This window comes from Hyla sarda, unplaced genomic scaffold (genome assembly GCF_029499605.1).
Source record: "Hyla sarda isolate aHylSar1 unplaced genomic scaffold, aHylSar1.hap1 scaffold_229, whole genome shotgun sequence".
In the NCBI taxonomy this organism is placed as follows: domain Eukaryota; kingdom Metazoa; phylum Chordata; class Amphibia; order Anura; family Hylidae; genus Hyla; species Hyla sarda.
The window spans coordinates 102,686-125,075 of record NW_026608969.1 but is presented as its reverse complement, the minus strand read 5'-3'; the positions used below and the strand labels follow the sequence as shown (position 1 = coordinate 125,075).

General features: G+C 45.8%; 9 non-coding genes across 9 annotated transcripts; all 9 read left to right on the top strand.

The window, feature by feature from the left end:
* The first annotated feature begins 2,000 nt into the window (after positions 1–2,000).
* On the top strand, positions 2,001–2,191 carry LOC130321950 (U2 spliceosomal RNA). Its single transcript, XR_008867566.1, has one exon. It is a non-coding gene; the product is annotated as a U2 spliceosomal RNA (small nuclear RNA).
* Positions 2,192–4,288: 2,097 nt separating this feature from the next.
* LOC130321949 (U2 spliceosomal RNA) lies at positions 4,289–4,479 on the top strand. Its single transcript, XR_008867565.1, has one exon. It is a non-coding gene; the product is annotated as a U2 spliceosomal RNA (small nuclear RNA).
* A 2,086-nt stretch (positions 4,480–6,565) lies between these two features.
* On the top strand, positions 6,566–6,756 carry LOC130321948 (U2 spliceosomal RNA). The gene has a single exon (XR_008867564.1). It is a non-coding gene; the product is annotated as a U2 spliceosomal RNA (small nuclear RNA).
* Positions 6,757–8,833: 2,077 nt separating this feature from the next.
* Positions 8,834–9,024, top strand: LOC130321880 (U2 spliceosomal RNA). Its single transcript, XR_008867530.1, has one exon. It is a non-coding gene; the product is annotated as a U2 spliceosomal RNA (small nuclear RNA).
* A 2,086-nt stretch (positions 9,025–11,110) lies between these two features.
* Positions 11,111–11,301, top strand: LOC130321947 (U2 spliceosomal RNA). Its single transcript, XR_008867563.1, has one exon. It is a non-coding gene; the product is annotated as a U2 spliceosomal RNA (small nuclear RNA).
* Positions 11,302–13,386: 2,085 nt separating this feature from the next.
* LOC130321946 (U2 spliceosomal RNA) lies at positions 13,387–13,577 on the top strand. Its single transcript, XR_008867562.1, has one exon. It is a non-coding gene; the product is annotated as a U2 spliceosomal RNA (small nuclear RNA).
* Positions 13,578–15,676: 2,099 nt separating this feature from the next.
* LOC130321945 (U2 spliceosomal RNA) lies at positions 15,677–15,867 on the top strand. The gene has a single exon (XR_008867561.1). It is a non-coding gene; the product is annotated as a U2 spliceosomal RNA (small nuclear RNA).
* A 2,076-nt stretch (positions 15,868–17,943) lies between these two features.
* On the top strand, positions 17,944–18,134 carry LOC130321944 (U2 spliceosomal RNA). The gene has a single exon (XR_008867560.1). It is a non-coding gene; the product is annotated as a U2 spliceosomal RNA (small nuclear RNA).
* Positions 18,135–20,213: 2,079 nt separating this feature from the next.
* LOC130321879 (U2 spliceosomal RNA) lies at positions 20,214–20,404 on the top strand. The gene has a single exon (XR_008867529.1). It is a non-coding gene; the product is annotated as a U2 spliceosomal RNA (small nuclear RNA).
* The last annotated feature ends 1,986 nt before the right edge of the window (positions 20,405–22,390 follow it).

Here is a 22,390-nt window from a genome sequence, read left to right as displayed (position 1 = left end):
TGCTGCTGCAGCCAAAAAACAAAAGGTGGTGCTGCTGCTGCTTCTGCTGCTTCTGCTTCTGCTTGTGTCTGGCCGCTGTTGGAGCGTCCAGGCACAGGACTTCTGCTGCTGCTGACTAAATGGCCTCCTTAATTGGATCATTTGAGTAGCCAGCACACCTGTGCAGGTAGGGCATGACATGATAGGCAGCTGCCTTGATAGCGGGTGGGTGCTGAATGTTCCTAATTGACAAAATAAGATTAATGCTTATGAAGAAATATAAAATCTCATCCCTTCCCCAATATCGCGCCACACCCCTACCCCTTAATTCCCTGGTTGAACTTGATGGACATATGTCTTTTTTCGACCGTACTAACTATGTAACTATGTAACATAACATGGGGGGGGGTCTCCTGGCTGTTCACACAGGTGTGTCATTGCTGTACATTGACCATGCATTGCTTCTGTGGTATTGCAAAGGCAAAGACAAATGCTTCCAGCCATCCATTGCACTAATGGATTGGTCATCAGCTGGCTGTCTATGTCCCGCATCAATATAGACCAAAGTACAGAGGGTTAGGCTATGCTATTGTGCACCTACCTGATGCATCAGAAGGTGCGAGGCCCTTGCTAAATTCTGTGCACAGACTTTGAGATCTATGCTTTAGACTGTATCTAAACCTGCTCCAACATGGACTGACATTCTGGCCTACTTTCAGCCGATGTGACTTGTCTGTCGCTGAACAGTCGCTTTTTATGTATTCAGCACCTATGTATAATGTTGTAAAAATGCTCTAGAAGCTAAAGTCGCAGAAATGTCACACATATTTGGCCTGCAACTTTCTGTGCGACAAATTCAGACAGGAAAAATCAGTATAAATCCTTAGAAAATTATCCCCCAGTGTCTCCATCTGCTGGCGGTATTGAATAAGCATTGCTGCACTGATGGGGTATGCATTAGACGAAAAAAAAGAAGAAAAAGAAGAATAATACGCCCAGAAAAGAGGCGAAAAGGAGAAAAACGTAAAAAAACGTGAAAAAAAAGTAAGAGGAAGAGAAGGGAAAAAAAGGTGGAAATGGGTTTAAAAGTGATTTCGGCGGAGAAATATATATATATATATATATATATATATATATATATATATATACGCGCACACACACACATATATATAAACGTATTCTCCGTTGAGATATTGCAGCCGCTGCTGTGTCCAGGCCCAGGAGCCTTAGCACTGTGCTGTGATGTCACTCAATACCACTGACATCACTAGGTGTAAACAACATCTCTCCTTTGCTGTGTATGTGACTATGGAGCTGTTTGGTGATGTCGTCTATTATGGCCTTCATAGAAGCAACAGGAGATTGTTGCATCCATCTAGAACCCTCAGAACTACAGTGCTATGATGTCACTCACTTCCACAGGCCTTGCAGAGTGTAAACAACAACAACCCAGCTTTGTTGTGTATGTAACCATAGGGATTTGTGATGTCACCTAGAACCTTCACAGCAGCGACAGCTTTATGAGGAGCATCAGCACTGCTCTGCCTGAGCAGAACCATCACCGCCATAGGTTGTCAAATAACCCGGATTTAACCCACACAGGTAAGTCCAATGGGGTGCAGGCATGTCCTCTATGCTTACAGCTTCCCGTGGGTGTTGGTTTGATACCGTTTGGGGACAGCCAAGGAGGCATCTGCAGGCAACAAAGGTAGGTGTGTGCTTGTGTGTGTGTTTCCTATGCAGATCCTAAGCCCAGTGTCACATGCAAGTAGGAGGAGTAAGAAGGGTTCCTGGCAAATCCGGGTTATGGATTGCATTTAAAAAGGCCCCGTGGGAGTGCAATGGGCCCCTGTCTTGCTGCTTAGCAATAATGGTATGGGTTTAGGTTCTGCTGTGTGTACTGGTGGTTGACTGCCCCCCAGCCCAGAGTGTGCATGTAAAATTGTCTGGCAGCCTCCCTGACAGCAAGCAGTGATAGTGCCCATGAAGGGGACCTTGTTGGGCCCGCCCCTTTCACGGTTATCGCTTCTCGGCCTTTTGGCTAAGATCAAGTGTAGTATCTGTTCTTATCAGTTTAATATCTGATACGTCCCCTATCTGGGGACCATATATTAAATGGATTTTTGAGAACGGGGGCCGATTTCGAAGCTTGCTTCCGTCGCCCTATGCATTGACCCGATATGGCAGTATCTTCGGGTACAGTGCACCACCCCCTTACAGGGTTAAAAAGAAAGATTCCTACTTTCATTGCTACCTGCTTGCTGGCTAGCCAGCTAGCCAGCCCTGTGGGCCTTGCTGCTGCTGCAGCCAAAAAACAAAAGGTGGTGCTGCTGCTGCTTCTGCTGCTTCTGCTTCTGCTTGTGTCTGGCCGCTGTTGGAGCGTCCAGGCACAGGACTTCTGCTGCTGCTGACTAAATGGCCTCCTTAATTGGATCATTTGAGTAGCCAGCACACCTGTGCAGGTAGGGCATGACATGATAGGCAGCTGCCTTGATAGCGGGTGGGTGCTGAATGTTCCTAATTGACAAAATAAGATTAATGCTTATGAAGAAATATAAAATCTCATCCCTTCCCCAATATCGCGCCACACCCCTACCCCTTAATTCCCTGGTTGAACTTGATGGACATATGTCTTTTTTCGACCGTACTAACTATGTAACTATGTAACATAACATGGGGGGGGGGTCTCCTGGCTGTTCACACAGGTGTGTCATTGCTGTACATTGACCATGCATTGCTTCTGTGGTATTGCAAAGGCAAAGACAAATGCTTCCAGCCATCCATTGCACTAATGGATTGGTCATCAGCTGGCTGTCTATGTCCCACATCAATATAGACCAAAGTACAGAGGGTTAGGCTATGCTATTGTGCACCTACCTGATGCATCAGAAGGTGCGAGGCCCTTGCTAAATTCTGTGCACAGACTTTGAGATCTATGCTTTAGACTGTATCTAAACCTGCTCCAACATGGACTGACATTCTGGCCTACTTTCAGCCGATGCGACTTGTCTGTCGCTGAACAGTCGCTTTTTATGTATTCAGCACCTATGTATAATGTTGTAAAAATGCTCTAGAAGCTAAAGTCGCAGAAATGTCACACATATTTGGCCTGCAACTTTCTGTGCGACAAATTCAGACAGGAAAAATCAGTATAAATCCTTAGAAAATTATCCCCCAGTGTCTCCATCTGCTGGCGGTATTGAATAAGCATTGCTGCACTGATGGGGTATGCATTAGACGAAAAAAAAGAAGAAAAAGAAGAATAATACGCCCAGAAAAGAGGCGAAAAGGAGAAAAACGTAAAAAAACTTGAAAAAAAAGTAAGAGGAAGAGAAGGGAAAAAAAGGTGGAAATGGGTTTAAAAGTGATTTCGGTGGAGAAATATATATATATATATATATATATATATATATATATATATATATATATATATATACGCGCACACACACACATATATATAAACGTATTCTCCGTTGAGATATTGCAGCCGCTGCTGTGTCCAGGCCCAGGAGCCTTAGCACTGTGCTGTGATGTCACTCAATACCACTGACATCACTAGGTGTAAACAACATCTCTCCTTTGCTGTGTATGTGACTATGGAGCTGTTTGGTGATGTCGTCTATTATGGCCTTCATAGAAGCAACAGGAGATTGTTGCATCCATCTAGAACCCTCAGAACTACAGTGCTATGATGTCACTCACTTCCACAGGCCTTGCAGAGTGTAAACAACAACAACCCAGCTTTGTTGTGTATGTAACCATAGGGATTTGTGATGTCACCTAGAACCTTCACAGCAGCGACAGCTTTATGAGGAGCATCAGCACTGCTCTGCCTGAGCAGAACCATCACCGCCATAGGTTGTCAAATAACCCGGATTTAACCCACACAGGTAAGTCCAATGGGGTGCAGGCATGTCCTCTATGCTTACAGCTTCCCGTGGGTGTTGGTTTGATACCGTTTGGGGACAGCCAAGGAGGCATCTGCAGGCAACAAAGGTAGGTGTGTGCTTGTGTGTGTGTTTCCTATGCAGATCCTAAGCCCAGTGTCACATGCAAGTAGGAGGAGTAAGAAGGGTTCCTGGCAAATCCGGGTTATGGATTGCATTTAAAAAGGCCCCGTGGGAGTGCAATGGGCCCCTGTCTTGCTGCTTAGCAATAATGGTATGGGTTTAGGTTCTGCTGTGTGTACTGGTGGTTGACTGCCCCCCAGCCCAGAGTGTGCATGGAAAATTGTCTGGCAGCCTCCCTGACAGCAAGCAGTGATAGTGCCCATGAAGGGGACCTTGTTGGGCCCGCCCCTTTCACGGTTATCGCTTCTCGGCCTTTTGGCTAAGATCAAGTGTAGTATCTGTTCTTATCAGTTTAATATCTGATACGTCCCCTATCTGGGGACCATATATTAAATGGATTTTTGAGAACGGGGGCCGATTTCGAAGCTTGCTTCCGTCGCCCTATGCATTGACCCGATATGGCAGTATCTTCGGGTACAGTGCACCACCCCCTTACAGGGTTAAAAAGAAAGATTCCTACTTTCATTGCTACCTGCTTGCTGGCTAGCCAGCTAGCCAGCCCTGTGGGCCTTGCTGCTGCTGCAGCCAAAAAACAAAAGGTGGTGCTTCTGCTGCTTCTGCTTCTGCTTGTGTCTGGCCGCTGTTGGAGCGTCCAGGCACAGGACTTCTGCTGCTGCTGACTAAATGGCCTCCTTAATTGGATCATTTGAGTAGCCAGCACACCTGTGCAGGTAGGGCATGACATGATAGGCAGCTGCCTTGATAGCGGGTGGGTGCTGAATGTTCCTAATTGACAAAATAAGATTAATGCTTATGAAGAAATATAAAATCTCATCCCTTCCCCAATATCGCGCCACACCCCTACCCCTTAATTCCCTGGTTGAACTTGATGGACATATGTCTTTTTTCGACCGTACTAACTATGTAACTATGTAACATAACATGGGGGGGGGGTCTCCTGGCTGTTCACACAGGTGTGTCATTGCTGTACATTGACCATGCATTGCTTCTGTGGTATTGCAAAGGCAAAGACAAATGCTTCCAGCCATCCATTGCACTAATGGATTGGTCATCAGCTGGCTGTCTATGTCCCGCATCAATATAGACCAAAGTACAGAGGGTTAGGCTATGCTATTGTGCACCTACCTGATGCATCAGAAGGTGCGAGGCCCTTGCTAAATTCTGTGCACAGACTTTGAGATCTATGCTTTAGACTGTATCTAAACCTGCTCCAACATGGACTGACATTCTGGCCTACTTTCAGCCGATGCGACTTGTCTGTCGCTGAACAGTCGCTTTTTATGTATTCAGCACCTATGTATAATGTTGTAAAAATGCTCTAGAAGCTAAAGTCGCAGAAATGTCACACATATTTGGCCTGCAACTTTCTGTGCGACAAATTCAGACAGGAAAAATCAGTATAAATCCTTAGAAAATTATCCCCCAGTGTCTCCATCTGCTGGCGGTATTGAATAAGCATTGCTGCACTGATGGGGTATGCATTAGACGAAAAAAAAGAAGAAAAAGAAGAATAATACGCCCAGAAAAGAGGCGAAAAGGAGAAAAACGTAAAAAAACGTGAAAAAAAAGTAAGAGGAAGAGAAGGGAAAAAAAGGTGGAAATGGGTTTAAAAGTGATTTCGGCGGAGAAATATATATATATATATATATATATATATATATATATATATATATATATATATACGCGCACACACACACATATAAATAAACGTATTCTCCGTTGAGATATTGCAGCCGCTGCTGTGTCCAGGCCCAGGAGCCTTAGCACTGTGCTGTGATGTCACTCAATACCACTGACATCACTAGGTGTAAACAACATCTCTCCTTTGCTGTGTATGTGACTATGGAGCTGTTTGGTGATGTCGTCTATTATGGCCTTCATAGAAGCAACAGGAGATTGTTGCATCCATCTAGAACCCTCAGAACTACAGTGCTATGATGTCACTCACTTCCACAGGCCTTGCAGAGTGTAAACAACAACAACCCAGCTTTGTTGTGTATGTAACCATAGGGATTTGTGATGTCACCTAGAACCTTCACAGCAGCGACAGCTTTATGAGGAGCATCAGCACTGCTCTGCCTGAGCAGAACCATCACCGCCATAGGTTGTCAAATAACCCGGATTTAACCCACACAGGTAAGTCCAATGGGGTGCAGGCATGTCCTCTATGCTTACAGCTTCCCGTGGGTGTTGGTTTGATACCGTTTGGGGACAGCCAAGGAGGCATCTGCAGGCAACAAAGGTAGGTATGTGCTTGTGTGTGTGTTTCCTATGCAGATCCTAAGCCCAGTGTCACATGCAAGTAGGAGGAGTAAGAAGGGTTCCTGGCAAATCCGGGTTATGGATTGCATTTAAAAAGGCCCCGTGGGAGTGCAATGGGCCCCTGTCTTGCTGCTTAGCAATAATGGTATGGGTTTAGGTTCTGCTGTGTGTACTGGTGGTTGACTGCCCCCCAGCCCAGAGTGTGCGTGGAAAATTGTCTGGCAGCCTCCCTGACAGCAAGCAGTGATAGTGCCCATGAAGGGGACCTTGTTGGGCCCGCCCCTTTCACGGTTATCGCTTCTCGGCCTTTTGGCTAAGATCAAGTGTAGTATCTGTTCTTATCAGTTTAATATCTGATACGTCCCCTATCTGGGGACCATATATTAAATGGATTTTTGAGAACGGGGGCCGATTTCGAAGCTTGCTTCCGTCGCCCTATGCATTGACCCGATATGGCAGTATCTTCGGGTACAGTGCACCACCCCCTTTCAGGGTTAAAAAGAAAGATTCCTACTTTCATTGCTACCTGCTTGCTGGCTAGCCAGCTAGCCAGCCCTGTGGGCCTTGCTGCTGCTGCTGCAGCCAAAAAACAAAAGGTGGTGCTGCTGCTGCTGCTTCTGCTGCTTCTGCTTCTGCTTGTGTCTGGCCGCTGTTGGAGCGTCCAGGCACAGGACTTCTGCTGCTGCTGACTAAATGGCCTCCTTAATTGGATCATTTGAGTAGCCAGCACACCTGTGCAGGTAGGGCATGACATGATAGGCAGCTGCCTTGATAGCGGGTGGGTGCTGAATATTCCTAATTGACAAAATAAGATTAATGCTTATGAAGAAATATAAAATCTCATCCCTTCCCCAATATCGCGCCACACCCCTACCCCTTAATTCCCTGGTTGAACTTGATGGACATATGTCTTTTTTCGACCGTACTAACTATGTAACTATGTAACATAACATGGGGGGGGGGGTCTCCTGGCTGTTCACACAGGTGTGTCATTGCTGTACATTGACCATGCATTGCTTCTGTGGTATTGCAAAGGCAAAGACAAATGCTTCCAGCCATCCATTGCACTAATGGATTGGTCATCAGCTGGCTGTCTATGTCCCGCATCAATATAGACCAAAGTACAGAGGGTTAGGCTATGCTATTGTGCACCTACCTGATGCATCAGAAGGTGCGAGGCCCTTGCTAAATTCTGTGCACAGACTTTGAGATCTATGCTTTAGACTGTATCTAAACCTGCTCCAACATGGACTGACATTCTGGCCTACTTTCAGCCGATGCGACTTCTCTGTCGCTGAACAGTCGCTTTTTATGTATTCAGCACCTATGTATAATGTTGTAAAAATGCTCTAGAAGCTAAAGTCGCAGAAATGTCACACATATTTGGCCTGCAACTTTCTGTGCGACAAATTCAGACAGGAAAAATCAGTATAAATCCTTAGAAAATTATCCCCCAGTGTCTCCATCTGCTGGCGGTATTGAATAAGCATTGCTGCACTGATGGGGTATGCATTAGACGAAAAAAAAGAAGAAAAAGAAGAATAATACGCCCAGAAAAGAGGCGAAAAGGAGAAAAACGTAAAAAAACGTGAAAAAAAAGTAAGAGGAAGAGAAGGGAAAAAAAGGTGGAAATGGGTTTAAAAGTGATTTCGGCGGAGAAATATATATATATATATATATATATATATACGCGCACACACACACATATATATAAACGTATTCTCCGTTGAGATATTGCAGCCGCTGCTGTGTCCAGGCCCAGGAGCCTTAGCACTGTGCTGTGATGTCACTCAATACCACTGACATCACTAGGTGTAAACAACATCTCTCCTTTGCTGTGTATGTGACTATGGAGCTGTTTGGTGATGTCGTCTATTATGGCCTTCATAGAAGCAACAGGAGATTGTTGCATCCATCTAGAACCCTCAGAACTACAGTGCTATGATGTCACTCACTTCCACAGGCCTTGCAGAGTGTAAACAACAACAACCCAGCTTTGTTGTGTATGTAACCATAGGGATTTGTGATGTCACCTAGAACCTTCACAGCAGCGACAGCTTTATGAGGAGCATCAGCACTGCTCTGCCTGAGCAGAACCATCACCGCCATAGGTTGTCAAATAACCCGGATTTAACCCACACAGGTAAGTCCAATGGGGTGCAGGCATGTCCTCTATGCTTACAACTTCCCGTGGGTGTTGGTTTGATACCGTTTGGGGACAGCCAAGGAGGCATCTGCAGGCAACAAAGGTAGGTGTGTGCTTGTGTGTGTGTTTCCTATGCAGATCCTAAGCCCAGTGTCACATGCAAGTAGGAGGAGTAAGAAGGGTTCCTGGCAAATCCGGTTATGGATTGCATTTAAAAAGGCCCCGTGGGAGTGCAATGGGCCCCTGTCTTGCTGCTTAGCAATAATGGTATGGGTTTAGGTTCTGCTGTGTGTACTGGTGGTTGACTGCCCCCCAGCCCAGAGTGTGCATGGAAAATTGTCTGGCAGCCTCCCTGACAGCAAGCAGTGATAGTGCCCATGAAGGGGACCTTGTTGGGCCCGCCCCTTTCACGGTTATCGCTTCTCGGCCTTTTGGCTAAAATCAAGTGTAGTATCTGTTCTTATCAATTTAATATCTGATACGTCCCCTATCTGGGGACCATATATTAAATGGATTTTTGAGAACGGGGGCCGATTTCGAAGCTTGCTTCCGTCGCCCTATGCATTGACCCGATATGGCAGTATCTTCGGGTACAGTGCACCACCCCCTTACAGGGTTAAAAAGAAAGATTCCTACTTTCATTGCTACCTGCTTGCTGGCTAGCCAGCTAGCCAGCCCTGTGGGCTTTGCTGCTGCTGCTGCAGCCAAAAAACAAAAGGTGGTGCTGCTGCTGCTTCTGCTGCTTCTGCTTCTGCTTGTGTCTGGCCGCTGTTGGAGCGTCCAGGCACAGGACTTCTGCTGCTGCTGACTAAATGGCCTCCTTAATTGGATCATTTGAGTAGCCAGCACACCTGTGCAGGTAGGGCATGACATGATAGGCAGCTGCCTTGATAGCGGGTGGGTGCTGAATGTTCCTAATTGACAAAATAAGATTAATGCTTATGAAGAAATATAAAATCTCATCCCTTCCCCAATATCGCGCCACACCCCTACCCCTTAATTCCCTGGTTGAACTTGATGGACATATGTCTTTTTTCGACCGTACTAACTATGTAACTATGTAACATAACATGGGGGGGGGTCTCCTGGCTGTTCACACAGGTGTGTCATTGCTGTACATTGACCATGCATTGCTTCTGTGGTATTGCAAAGGCAAAGACAAATGCTTCCAGCCATCCATTGCACTAATGGATTGGTCATCAGCTGGCTGTCTATGTCCCGCATCAATATAGACCAAAGTACAGAGGGTTAGGCTATGCTATTGTGCACCTACCTGATGCATCAGAAGGTGCGAGGCCCTTGCTAAATTCTGTGCACAGACTTTGAGATCTATGCTTTAGACTGTATCTAAACCTGCTCCAACATGGACTGACATTCTGGCCTACTTTCAGCCGATGCGACTTGTCTGTCGCTGAACAGTCGCTTTTTATGTATTCAGCACCTATGTATAATGTTGTAAAAATGCTCTAGAAGCTAAAGTCGCAGAAATGTCACACATATTTGGCCTGCAACTTTCTGTGCGACAAATTCAGACAGGAAAAATCAGTATAAATCCTTAGAAAATTATCCCCCAGTGTCTCCATCTGCTTGCGGTATTGAATAAGCATTGCTGCACTGATGGGGTATGCATTAGACGAAAAAAAAGAAGAAAAAGAAGAATAATACGCCCAGAAAAGAGGCGAAAAGGAGAAAAACGTAAAAAAAACGTGAAAAAAAAGTAAGAGGAAGAGAAGGGAAAAAAAGGTGGAAATGGGTTTAAAAGTGATTTCGGCGGAGATATATATATATATATATATATATATATATATATATATATATACGCGCACACACACACATATATATAAACGTATTCTCCGTTGAGATATTGCAGCCGCTGCTGTGTCCAGGCCCAGGAGCCTTAGCACTGTGCTGTGATGTCACTCAATACCACTGACATCACTAGGTGTAAACAACATCTCTCCTTTGCTGTGTATGTGACTATGGAGCTGTTTGGTGATGTCGTCTATTATGGCCTTCATAGAAGCAACAGGAGATTGTTGCATCCATCTAGAACCCTCAGAACTACAGTGCTATGATGTCACTCACTTCCACAGGCCTTGCAGAGTGTAAACAACAACAACCCAGCTTTGTTGTGTATGTAACCATAGGGATTTGTGATGTCACCTAGAACCTTCACAGCAGCGACAGCTTTATGAGGAGCATCAGCACTGCTCTGCCTGAGCAGAACCATCACCGCCATAGGTTGTAAAATAACCCGGGTTTAACCCACACAGGTAAGTCCAATGGGGTGCAGGCATGTCCTCTATGCTTACAGCTTCCCGTGGGTGTTGGTTTGATACCGTTTGGGGACAGCCAAGGAGGCATCTGCAGGCAACAAAGGTAGGTGTGTGCTTGTGTGTGTGTTTCCTATGCAGATCCTAAGCCCAGTGTCACATGCAAGTAGGAGGAGTAAGAAGGGTTCCTGGCAAATCCGGGTTATGGATTGCATTTAAAAAGGCCCCGTGGGAGTGCAATGGGCCCCTGTCTTGCTGCTTAGCAATAATGGTATGGGTTTAGGTTCTGCTGTGTGTACTGGTGGTTGACTGCCCCCCAGCCCAGAGTGTGCATGGAAAATTGTCTGGCAGCCTCCCTGACAGCAAGCAGTGATAGTGCCCATGAAGGGGACCTTGTTGGGCCCGCCCCTTTCACGGTTATCGCTTCTCGGCCTTTTGGCTAAGATCAAGTGTAGTATCTGTTCTTATCAGTTTAATATCTGATACGTCCCCTATCTGGGGACCATATATTAAATGGATTTTTGAGAACGGGGGCCGATTTCGAAGCTTGCTTCCGTCGCCCTATGCATTGACCCGATATGGCAGTATCTTCGGGTACAGTGCACCACCCCCTTACAGGGTTAAAAAGAAAGATTCCTACTTTCATTGCTACCTGCTTGCTGGCTAGCCAGCTAGCCAGCCCTGTGGGCCTTGCTGCTGCTGCAGCCAAAAAACAAAAGGTGGTGCTGCTGCTGCTTCTGCTGCTTCTGCTTCTGCTTGTGTCTGGCCGCTGTTGGAGCGTCCAGGCACAGGACTTCTGCTGCTGCTGACTAAATGGCCTCCTTAATTGGATCATTTGAGTAGCCAGCACACCTGTGCAGGTAGGGCATGACATGATAGGCAGCTGCCTTGATAGCGGGTGGGTGCTGAATGTTCCTAATTGACAAAATAAGATTAATGCTTATGAAGAAATATAAAATCTCATCCCTTCCCCAATATCGCGCCACACCCCTACCCCTTAATTCCCTGGTTGAACTTGATGGACATATGTCTTTTTTCGACCGTACTAACTATGTAACTATGTAACATAACATGGGGGGGGGGTCTCCTGGCTGTTCACACAGGTGTGTCATTGCTGTACATTGACCATGCATTGCTTCTGTGGTATTGCAAAGGCAAAGACAAATGCTTCCAGCCATCCATTGCACTAATGGATTGGTCATCAGCTGGCTGTCTATGTCCCGCATCAATATAGACCAAAGTACAGAGGGTTAGGCTATGCTATTGTGCACCTACCTGATGCATCAGAAGGTGCGAGGCCCTTGCTAAATTCTGTGCACAGACTTTGAGATCTATGCTTTAGACTGTATCTAAACCTGCTCCAACATGGACTGACATTCTGGCCTACTTTCAGCCGATGTGACTTGTCTGTCGCTGAACAGTCGCTTTTTATGTATTCAGCACCTATGTATAATGTTGTAAAAATGCTCTAGAAGCTAAAGTCGCAGAAATGTCACACATATTTGGCCTGCAACTTTCTGTGCGACAAATTCAGACAGGAAAAATCAGTATAAATCCTTAGAAAATTATCCCCCAGTGTCTCCATCTGCTGGCGGTATTGAATAAGCATTGCTGCACTGATGGGGTATGCATTAGACGAAAAAAAAGAAGAAAAAGAAGAATAATACGCCCAGAAAAGAGGCGAAAAGGAGAAAAACGTAAAAAAACGTGAAAAAAAAGTAAGAGGAAGAGAAGGGAAAAAAAGGTGGAAATGGGTTTAAAAGTGATTTCGGCGGAGAAATATATATATATATATATATATATATATATATATATATATATACGCGCACACACACACATATATATAAACGTATTCTCCGTTGAGATATTGCAGCCGCTGCTGTGTCCAGGCCCAGGAGCCTTAGCACTGTGCTGTGATGTCACTCAATACCACTGACATCACTAGGTGTAAACAACATCTCTCCTTTGCTGTGTATGTGACTATGGAGCTGTTTGGTGATGTCGTCTATTATGGCCTTCATAGAAGCAACAGGAGATTGTTGCATCCATCTAGAACCCTCAGAACTACAGTGCTATGATGTCACTCACTTCCACAGGCCTTGCAGAGTGTAAACAACAACAACCCAGCTTTGTTGTGTATGTAACCATAGGGATTTGTGATGTCACCTAGAACCTTCACAGCAGCGACAGCTTTATGAGGAGCATCAGCACTGCTCTGCCTGAGCAGAACCATCACCGCCATAGGTTGTCAAATAACCCGGATTTAACCCACACAGGTAAGTCCAATGGGGTGCAGGCATGTCCTCTATGCTTACAGCTTCCCGTGGGTGTTGGTTTGATACCGTTTGGGGACAGCCAAGGAGGCATCTGCAGGCAACAAAGGTAGGTGTGTGCTTGTGTGTGTGTTTCCTATGCAGATCCTAAGCCCAGTGTCACATGCAAGTAGGAGGAGTAAGAAGGGTTCCTGGCAAATCCGGGTTATGGATTGCATTTAAAAAGGCCCCGTGGGAGTGCAATGGGCCCCTGTCTTGCTGCTTAGCAATAATGGTATGGGTTTAGGTTCTGCTGTGTGTACTGGTGGTTGACTGCCCCCCAGCCCAGAGTGTGCATGTAAAATTGTCTGGCAGCCTCCCTGACAGCAAGCAGTGATAGTGCCCATGAAGGGGACCTTGTTGGGCCCGCCCCTTTCACGGTTATCGCTTCTCGGCCTTTTGGCTAAGATCAAGTGTAGTATCTGTTCTTATCAGTTTAATATCTGATACGTCCCCTATCTGGGGACCATATATTAAATGGATTTTTGAGAACGGGGGCCGATTTCGAAGCTTGCTTCCGTCGCCCTATGCATTGACCCGATATGGCAGTATCTTCGGGTACAGTGCACCACCCCCTTACAGGGTTAAAAAGAAAGATTCCTACTTTCATTGCTACCTGCTTGCTGGCTAGCCAGCTAGCCAGCCCTGTGGGCCTTGCTGCTGCTGCAGCCAAAAAACAAAAGGTGGTGCTGCTGCTGCTTCTGCTGCTTCTGCTTCTGCTTGTGTCTGGCCGCTGTTGGAGCGTCCAGGCACAGGACTTCTGCTGCTGCTGACTAAATGGCCTCCTTAATTGGATCATTTGAGTAGCCAGCACACCTGTGCAGGTAGGGCATGACATGATAGGCAGCTGCCTTGATAGCGGGTGGGTGCTGAATGTTCCTAATTGACAAAATAAGATTAATGCTTATGAAGAAATATAAAATCTCATCCCTTCCCCAATATCGCGCCACACCCCTACCCCTTAATTCCCTGGTTGAACTTGATGGACATATGTCTTTTTTCGACCGTACTAACTATGTAACTATGTAACATAACATGGGGGGGGGGTCTCCTGGCTGTTCACACAGGTGTGTCATTGCTGTACATTGACCATGCATTGCTTCTGTGGTATTGCAAAGGCAAAGACAAATGCTTCCAGCCATCCATTGCACTAATGGATTGGTCATCAGCTGGCTGTCTATGTCCCACATCAATATAGACCAAAGTACAGAGGGTTAGGCTATGCTATTGTGCACCTACCTGATGCATCAGAAGGTGCGAGGCCCTTGCTAAATTCTGTGCACAGACTTTGAGATCTATGCTTTAGACTGTATCTAAACCTGCTCCAACATGGACTGACATTCTGGCCTACTTTCAGCCGATGCGACTTGTCTGTCGCTGAACAGTCGCTTTTTATGTATTCAGCACCTATGTATAATGTTGTAAAAATGCTCTAGAAGCTAAAGTCGCAGAAATGTCACACATATTTGGCCTGCAACTTTCTGTGCGACAAATTCAGACAGGAAAAATCAGTATAAATCCTTAGAAAATTATCCCCCAGTGTCTCCATCTGCTGGCGGTATTGAATAAGCATTGCTGCACTGATGGGGTATGCATTAGACGAAAAAAAAGAAGAAAAAGAAGAATAATACGCCCAGAAAAGAGGCGAAAAGGAGAAAAACGTAAAAAAACTTGAAAAAAAAGTAAGAGGAAGAGAAGGGAAAAAAAGGTGGAAATGGGTTTAAAAGTGATTTCGGTGGAGAAATATATATATATATATATATATATATATATATATATATATATATATATATATATATACGCGCACACACACACATATATATAAACGTATTCTCCGTTGAGATATTGCAGCCGCTGCTGTGTCCAGGCCCAGGAGCCTTAGCACTGTGCTGTGATGTCACTCAATACCACTGACATCACTAGGTGTAAACAACATCTCTCCTTTGCTGTGTATGTGACTATGGAGCTGTTTGGTGATGTCGTCTATTATGGCCTTCATAGAAGCAACAGGAGATTGTTGCATCCATCTAGAACCCTCAGAACTACAGTGCTATGATGTCACTCACTTCCACAGGCCTTGCAGAGTGTAAACAACAACAACCCAGCTTTGTTGTGTATGTAACCATAGGGATTTGTGATGTCACCTAGAACCTTCACAGCAGCGACAGCTTTATGAGGAGCATCAGCACTGCTCTGCCTGAGCAGAACCATCACCGCCATAGGTTGTCAAATAACCCGGATTTAACCCACACAGGTAAGTCCAATGGGGTGCAGGCATGTCCTCTATGCTTACAGCTTCCCGTGGGTGTTGGTTTGATACCGTTTGGGGACAGCCAAGGAGGCATCTGCAGGCAACAAAGGTAGGTGTGTGCTTGTGTGTGTGTTTCCTATGCAGATCCTAAGCCCAGTGTCACATGCAAGTAGGAGGAGTAAGAAGGGTTCCTGGCAAATCCGGGTTATGGATTGCATTTAAAAAGGCCCCGTGGGAGTGCAATGGGCCCCTGTCTTGCTGCTTAGCAATAATGGTATGGGTTTAGGTTCTGCTGTGTGTACTGGTGGTTGACTGCCCCCCAGCCCAGAGTGTGCATGGAAAATTGTCTGGCAGCCTCCCTGACAGCAAGCAGTGATAGTGCCCATGAAGGGGACCTTGTTGGGCCCGCCCCTTTCACGGTTATCGCTTCTCGGCCTTTTGGCTAAGATCAAGTGTAGTATCTGTTCTTATCAGTTTAATATCTGATACGTCCCCTATCTGGGGACCATATATTAAATGGATTTTTGAGAACGGGGGCCGATTTCGAAGCTTGCTTCCGTCGCCCTATGCATTGACCCGATATGGCAGTATCTTCGGGTACAGTGCACCACCCCCTTACAGGGTTAAAAAGAAAGATTCCTACTTTCATTGCTACCTGCTTGCTGGCTAGCCAGCTAGCCAGCCCTGTGGGCCTTGCTGCTGCTGCAGCCAAAAAACAAAAGGTGGTGCTTCTGCTGCTTCTGCTTCTGCTTGTGTCTGGCCGCTGTTGGAGCGTCCAGGCACAGGACTTCTGCTGCTGCTGACTAAATGGCCTCCTTAATTGGATCATTTGAGTAGCCAGCACACCTGTGCAGGTAGGGCATGACATGATAGGCAGCTGCCTTGATAGCGGGTGGGTGCTGAATGTTCCTAATTGACAAAATAAGATTAATGCTTATGAAGAAATATAAAATCTCATCCCTTCCCCAATATCGCGCCACACCCCTACCCCTTAATTCCCTGGTTGAACTTGATGGACATATGTCTTTTTTCGACCGTACTAACTATGTAACTATGTAACATAACATGGGGGGGGGGTCTCCTGGCTGTTCACACAGGTGTGTCATTGCTGTACATTGACCATGCATTGCTTCTGTGGTATTGCAAAGGCAAAGACAAATGCTTCCAGCCATCCATTGCACTAATGGATTGGTCATCAGCTGGCTGTCTATGTCCCGCATCAATATAGACCAAAGTACAGAGGGTTAGGCTATGCTATTGTGCACCTACCTGATGCATCAGAAGGTGCGAGGCCCTTGCTAAATTCTGTGCACAGACTTTGAGATCTATGCTTTAGACTGTATCTAAACCTGCTCCAACATGGACTGACATTCTGGCCTACTTTCAGCCGATGCGACTTGTCTGTCGCTGAACAGTCGCTTTTTATGTATTCAGCACCTATGTATAATGTTGTAAAAATGCTCTAGAAGCTAAAGTCGCAGAAATGTCACACATATTTGGCCTGCAACTTTCTGTGCGACAAATTCAGACAGGAAAAATCAGTATAAATCCTTAGAAAATTATCCCCCAGTGTCTCCATCTGCTGGCGGTATTGAATAAGCATTGCTGCACTGATGGGGTATGCATTAGACGAAAAAAAAGAAGAAAAAGAAGAATAATACGCCCAGAAAAGAGGCGAAAAGGAGAAAAACGTAAAAAAACGTGAAAAAAAAGTAAGAGGAAGAGAAGGGAAAAAAAGGTGGAAATGGGTTTAAAAGTGATTTCGGCGGAGAAATATATATATATATATATATATATATATATATATATATATATACGCGCACACACACACATATAAATAAACGTATTCTCCGTTGAGATATTGCAGCCGCTGCTGTGTCCAGGCCCAGGAGCCTTAGCACTGTGCTGTGATGTCACTCAATACCACTGACATCACTAGGTGTAAACAACATCTCTCCTTTGCTGTGTATGTGACTATGGAGCTGTTTGGTGATGTCGTCTATTATGGCCTTCATAGAAGCAACAGGAGATTGTTGCATCCATCTAGAACCCTCAGAACTACAGTGCTATGATGTCACTCACTTCCACAGGCCTTGCAGAGTGTAAACAACAACAACCCAGCTTTGTTGTGTATGTAACCATAGGGATTTGTGATGTCACCTAGAACCTTCACAGCAGCGACAGCTTTATGAGGAGCATCAGCACTGCTCTGCCTGAGCAGAACCATCACCGCCATAGGTTGTCAAATAACCCGGATTTAACCCACACAGGTAAGTCCAATGGGGTGCAGGCATGTCCTCTATGCTTACAGCTTCCCGTGGGTGTTGGTTTGATACCGTTTGGGGACAGCCAAGGAGGCATCTGCAGGCAACAAAGGTAGGTATGTGCTTGTGTGTGTGTTTCCTATGCAGATCCTAAGCCCAGTGTCACATGCAAGTAGGAGGAGTAAGAAGGGTTCCTGGCAAATCCGGGTTATGGATTGCATTTAAAAAGGCCCCGTGGGAGTGCAATGGGCCCCTGTCTTGCTGCTTAGCAATAATGGTATGGGTTTAGGTTCTGCTGTGTGTACTGGTGGTTGACTGCCCCCCAGCCCAGAGTGTGCGTGGAAAATTGTCTGGCAGCCTCCCTGACAGCAAGCAGTGATAGTGCCCATGAAGGGGACCTTGTTGGGCCCGCCCCTTTCACGGTTATCGCTTCTCGGCCTTTTGGCTAAGATCAAGTGTAGTATCTGTTCTTATCAGTTTAATATCTGATACGTCCCCTATCTGGGGACCATATATTAAATGGATTTTTGAGAACGGGGGCCGATTTCGAAGCTTGCTTCCGTCGCCCTATGCATTGACCCGATATGGCAGTATCTTCGGGTACAGTGCACCACCCCCTTTCAGGGTTAAAAAGAAAGATTCCTACTTTCATTGCTACCTGCTTGCTGGCTAGCCAGCTAGCCAGCCCTGTGGGCCTTGCTGCTGCTGCTGCAGCCAAAAAACAAAAGGTGGTGCTGCTGCTGCTGCTTCTGCTGCTTCTGCTTCTGCTTGTGTCTGGCCGCTGTTGGAGCGTCCAGGCACAGGACTTCTGCTGCTGCTGACTAAATGGCCTCCTTAATTGGATCATTTGAGTAGCCAGCACACCTGTGCAGGTAGGGCATGACATGATAGGCAGCTGCCTTGATAGCGGGTGGGTGCTGAATATTCCTAATTGACAAAATAAGATTAATGCTTATGAAGAAATATAAAATCTCATCCCTTCCCCAATATCGCGCCACACCCCTACCCCTTAATTCCCTGGTTGAACTTGATGGACATATGTCTTTTTTCGACCGTACTAACTATGTAACTATGTAACATAACATGGGGGGGGGGGGGTCTCCTGGCTGTTCACACAGGTGTGTCATTGCTGTACATTGACCATGCATTGCTTCTGTGGTATTGCAAAGGCAAAGACAAATGCTTCCAGCCATCCATTGCACTAATGGATTGGTCATCAGCTGGCTGTCTATGTCCCGCATCAATATAGACCAAAGTACAGAGGGTTAGGCTATGCTATTGTGCACCTACCTGATGCATCAGAAGGTGCGAGGCCCTTGCTAAATTCTGTGCACAGACTTTGAGATCTATGCTTTAGACTGTATCTAAACCTGCTCCAACATGGACTGACATTCTGGCCTACTTTCAGCCGATGCGACTTCTCTGTCGCTGAACAGTCGCTTTTTATGTATTCAGCACCTATGTATAATGTTGTAAAAATGCTCTAGAAGCTAAAGTCGCAGAAATGTCACACATATTTGGCCTGCAACTTTCTGTGCGACAAATTCAGACAGGAAAAATCAGTATAAATCCTTAGAAAATTATCCCCCAGTGTCTCCATCTGCTGGCGGTATTGAATAAGCATTGCTGCACTGATGGGGTATGCATTAGACGAAAAAAAAGAAGAAAAAGAAGAATAATACGCCCAGAAAAGAGGCGAAAAGGAGAAAAACGTAAAAAAACGTGAAAAAAAAGTAAGAGGAAGAGAAGGGAAAAAAAGGTGGAAATGGGTTTAAAAGTGATTTCGGCGGAGAAATATATATATATATATATATATATATATACGCGCACACACACACATATATATAAACGTATTCTCCGTTGAGATATTGCAGCCGCTGCTGTGTCCAGGCCCAGGAGCCTTAGCACTGTGCTGTGATGTCACTCAATACCACTGACATCACTAGGTGTAAACAACATCTCTCCTTTGCTGTGTATGTGACTATGGAGCTGTTTGGTGATGTCGTCTATTATGGCCTTCATAGAAGCAACAGGAGATTGTTGCATCCATCTAGAACCCTCAGAACTACAGTGCTATGATGTCACTCACTTCCACAGGCCTTGCAGAGTGTAAACAACAACAACCCAGCTTTGTTGTGTATGTAACCATAGGGATTTGTGATGTCACCTAGAACCTTCACAGCAGCGACAGCTTTATGAGGAGCATCAGCACTGCTCTGCCTGAGCAGAACCATCACCGCCATAGGTTGTCAAATAACCCGGATTTAACCCACACAGGTAAGTCCAATGGGGTGCAGGCATGTCCTCTATGCTTACAACTTCCCGTGGGTGTTGGTTTGATACCGTTTGGGGACAGCCAAGGAGGCATCTGCAGGCAACAAAGGTAGGTGTGTGCTTGTGTGTGTGTTTCCTATGCAGATCCTAAGCCCAGTGTCACATGCAAGTAGGAGGAGTAAGAAGGGTTCCTGGCAAATCCGGTTATGGATTGCATTTAAAAAGGCCCCGTGGGAGTGCAATGGGCCCCTGTCTTGCTGCTTAGCAATAATGGTATGGGTTTAGGTTCTGCTGTGTGTACTGGTGGTTGACTGCCCCCCAGCCCAGAGTGTGCATGGAAAATTGTCTGGCAGCCTCCCTGACAGCAAGCAGTGATAGTGCCCATGAAGGGGACCTTGTTGGGCCCGCCCCTTTCACGGTTATCGCTTCTCGGCCTTTTGGCTAAAATCAAGTGTAGTATCTGTTCTTATCAATTTAATATCTGATACGTCCCCTATCTGGGGACCATATATTAAATGGATTTTTGAGAACGGGGGCCGATTTCGAAGCTTGCTTCCGTCGCCCTATGCATTGACCCGATATGGCAGTATCTTCGGGTACAGTGCACCACCCCCTTACAGGGTTAAAAAGAAAGATTCCTACTTTCATTGCTACCTGCTTGCTGGCTAGCCAGCTAGCCAGCCCTGTGGGCTTTGCTGCTGCTGCTGCAGCCAAAAAACAAAAGGTGGTGCTGCTGCTGCTTCTGCTGCTTCTGCTTCTGCTTGTGTCTGGCCGCTGTTGGAGCGTCCAGGCACAGGACTTCTGCTGCTGCTGACTAAATGGCCTCCTTAATTGGATCATTTGAGTAGCCAGCACACCTGTGCAGGTAGGGCATGACATGATAGGCAGCTGCCTTGATAGCGGGTGGGTGCTGAATGTTCCTAATTGACAAAATAAGATTAATGCTTATGAAGAAATATAAAATCTCATCCCTTCCCCAATATCGCGCCACACCCCTACCCCTTAATTCCCTGGTTGAACTTGATGGACATATGTCTTTTTTCGACCGTACTAACTATGTAACTATGTAACATAACATGGGGGGGGGTCTCCTGGCTGTTCACACAGGTGTGTCATTGCTGTACATTGACCATGCATTGCTTCTGTGGTATTGCAAAGGCAAAGACAAATGCTTCCAGCCATCCATTGCACTAATGGATTGGTCATCAGCTGGCTGTCTATGTCCCGCATCAATATAGACCAAAGTACAGAGGGTTAGGCTATGCTATTGTGCACCTACCTGATGCATCAGAAGGTGCGAGGCCCTTGCTAAATTCTGTGCACAGACTTTGAGATCTATGCTTTAGACTGTATCTAAACCTGCTCCAACATGGACTGACATTCTGGCCTACTTTCAGCCGATGCGACTTGTCTGTCGCTGAACAGTCGCTTTTTATGTATTCAGCACCTATGTATAATGTTGTAAAAATGCTCTAGAAGCTAAAGTCGCAGAAATGTCACACATATTTGGCCTGCAACTTTCTGTGCGACAAATTCAGACAGGAAAAATCAGTATAAATCCTTAGAAAATTATCCCCCAGTGTCTCCATCTGCTGGCGGTATTGAATAAGCATTGCTGCACTGATGGGGTATGCATTAGACGAAAAAAAAGAAGAAAAAGAAGAATAATACGCCCAGAAAAGAGGCGAAAAGGAGAAAAACGTAAAAAAACGTGAAAAAAAAGTAAGAGGAAGAGAAGGGAAAAAAAGGTGGAAATGGGTTTAAAAGTGATTTCGGTGGAGAAATATATATATATATATATATATATATATATATATATATATATATACGCGCACACACACACATATATATAAACGTATTCTCCGTTGAGATATTGCAGCCGCTGCTGTGTCCAGGCCCAGGAGCCTTAGCACTGTGCTGTGATGTCACTCAATACCACTGACATCACTAGGTGTAAACAACATCTCTCCTTTGCTGTGTATGTGACTATGGAGCTGTTTGGTGATGTCGTCTATTATGGCCTTCATAGAAGCAACAGGAGATTGTTGCATCCATCTAGAACCCTCAGAACTACAGTGCTATGATGTCACTCACTTCCACAGGCCTTGCAGAGTGTAAACAACAACAACCCAGCTTTGTTGTGTATGTAACCATAGGGATTTGTGATGTCACCTAGAACCTTCACAGCAGCGACAGCTTTATGAGGAGCATCAGCACTGCTCTGCCTGAGCAGAACCATCACCGCCATAGGTTGTCAAATAACCCGGATTTAACCCACACAGGTAAGTCCAATGGGGTGCAGGCATGTCCTCTATGCTTACAGCTTCCCGTGGGTGTTGGTTTGATACCGTTTGGGGACAGCCAAGGAGGCATCTGCAGGCAACAAAGGTAGGTGTGTGCTTGTGTGTGTGTTTCCTATGCAGATCCTAAGCCCAGTGTCACATGCAAGTAGGAGGAGTAAGAAGGGTTCCTGGCAAATCCGGGTTATGGATTGCATTTAAAAAGGCCCCGTGGGAGTGCAATGGGCCCCTGTCTTGCTGCTTAGCAATAATGGTATGGGTTTAGGTTCTGCTGTGTGTACTGGTGGTTGACTGCCCC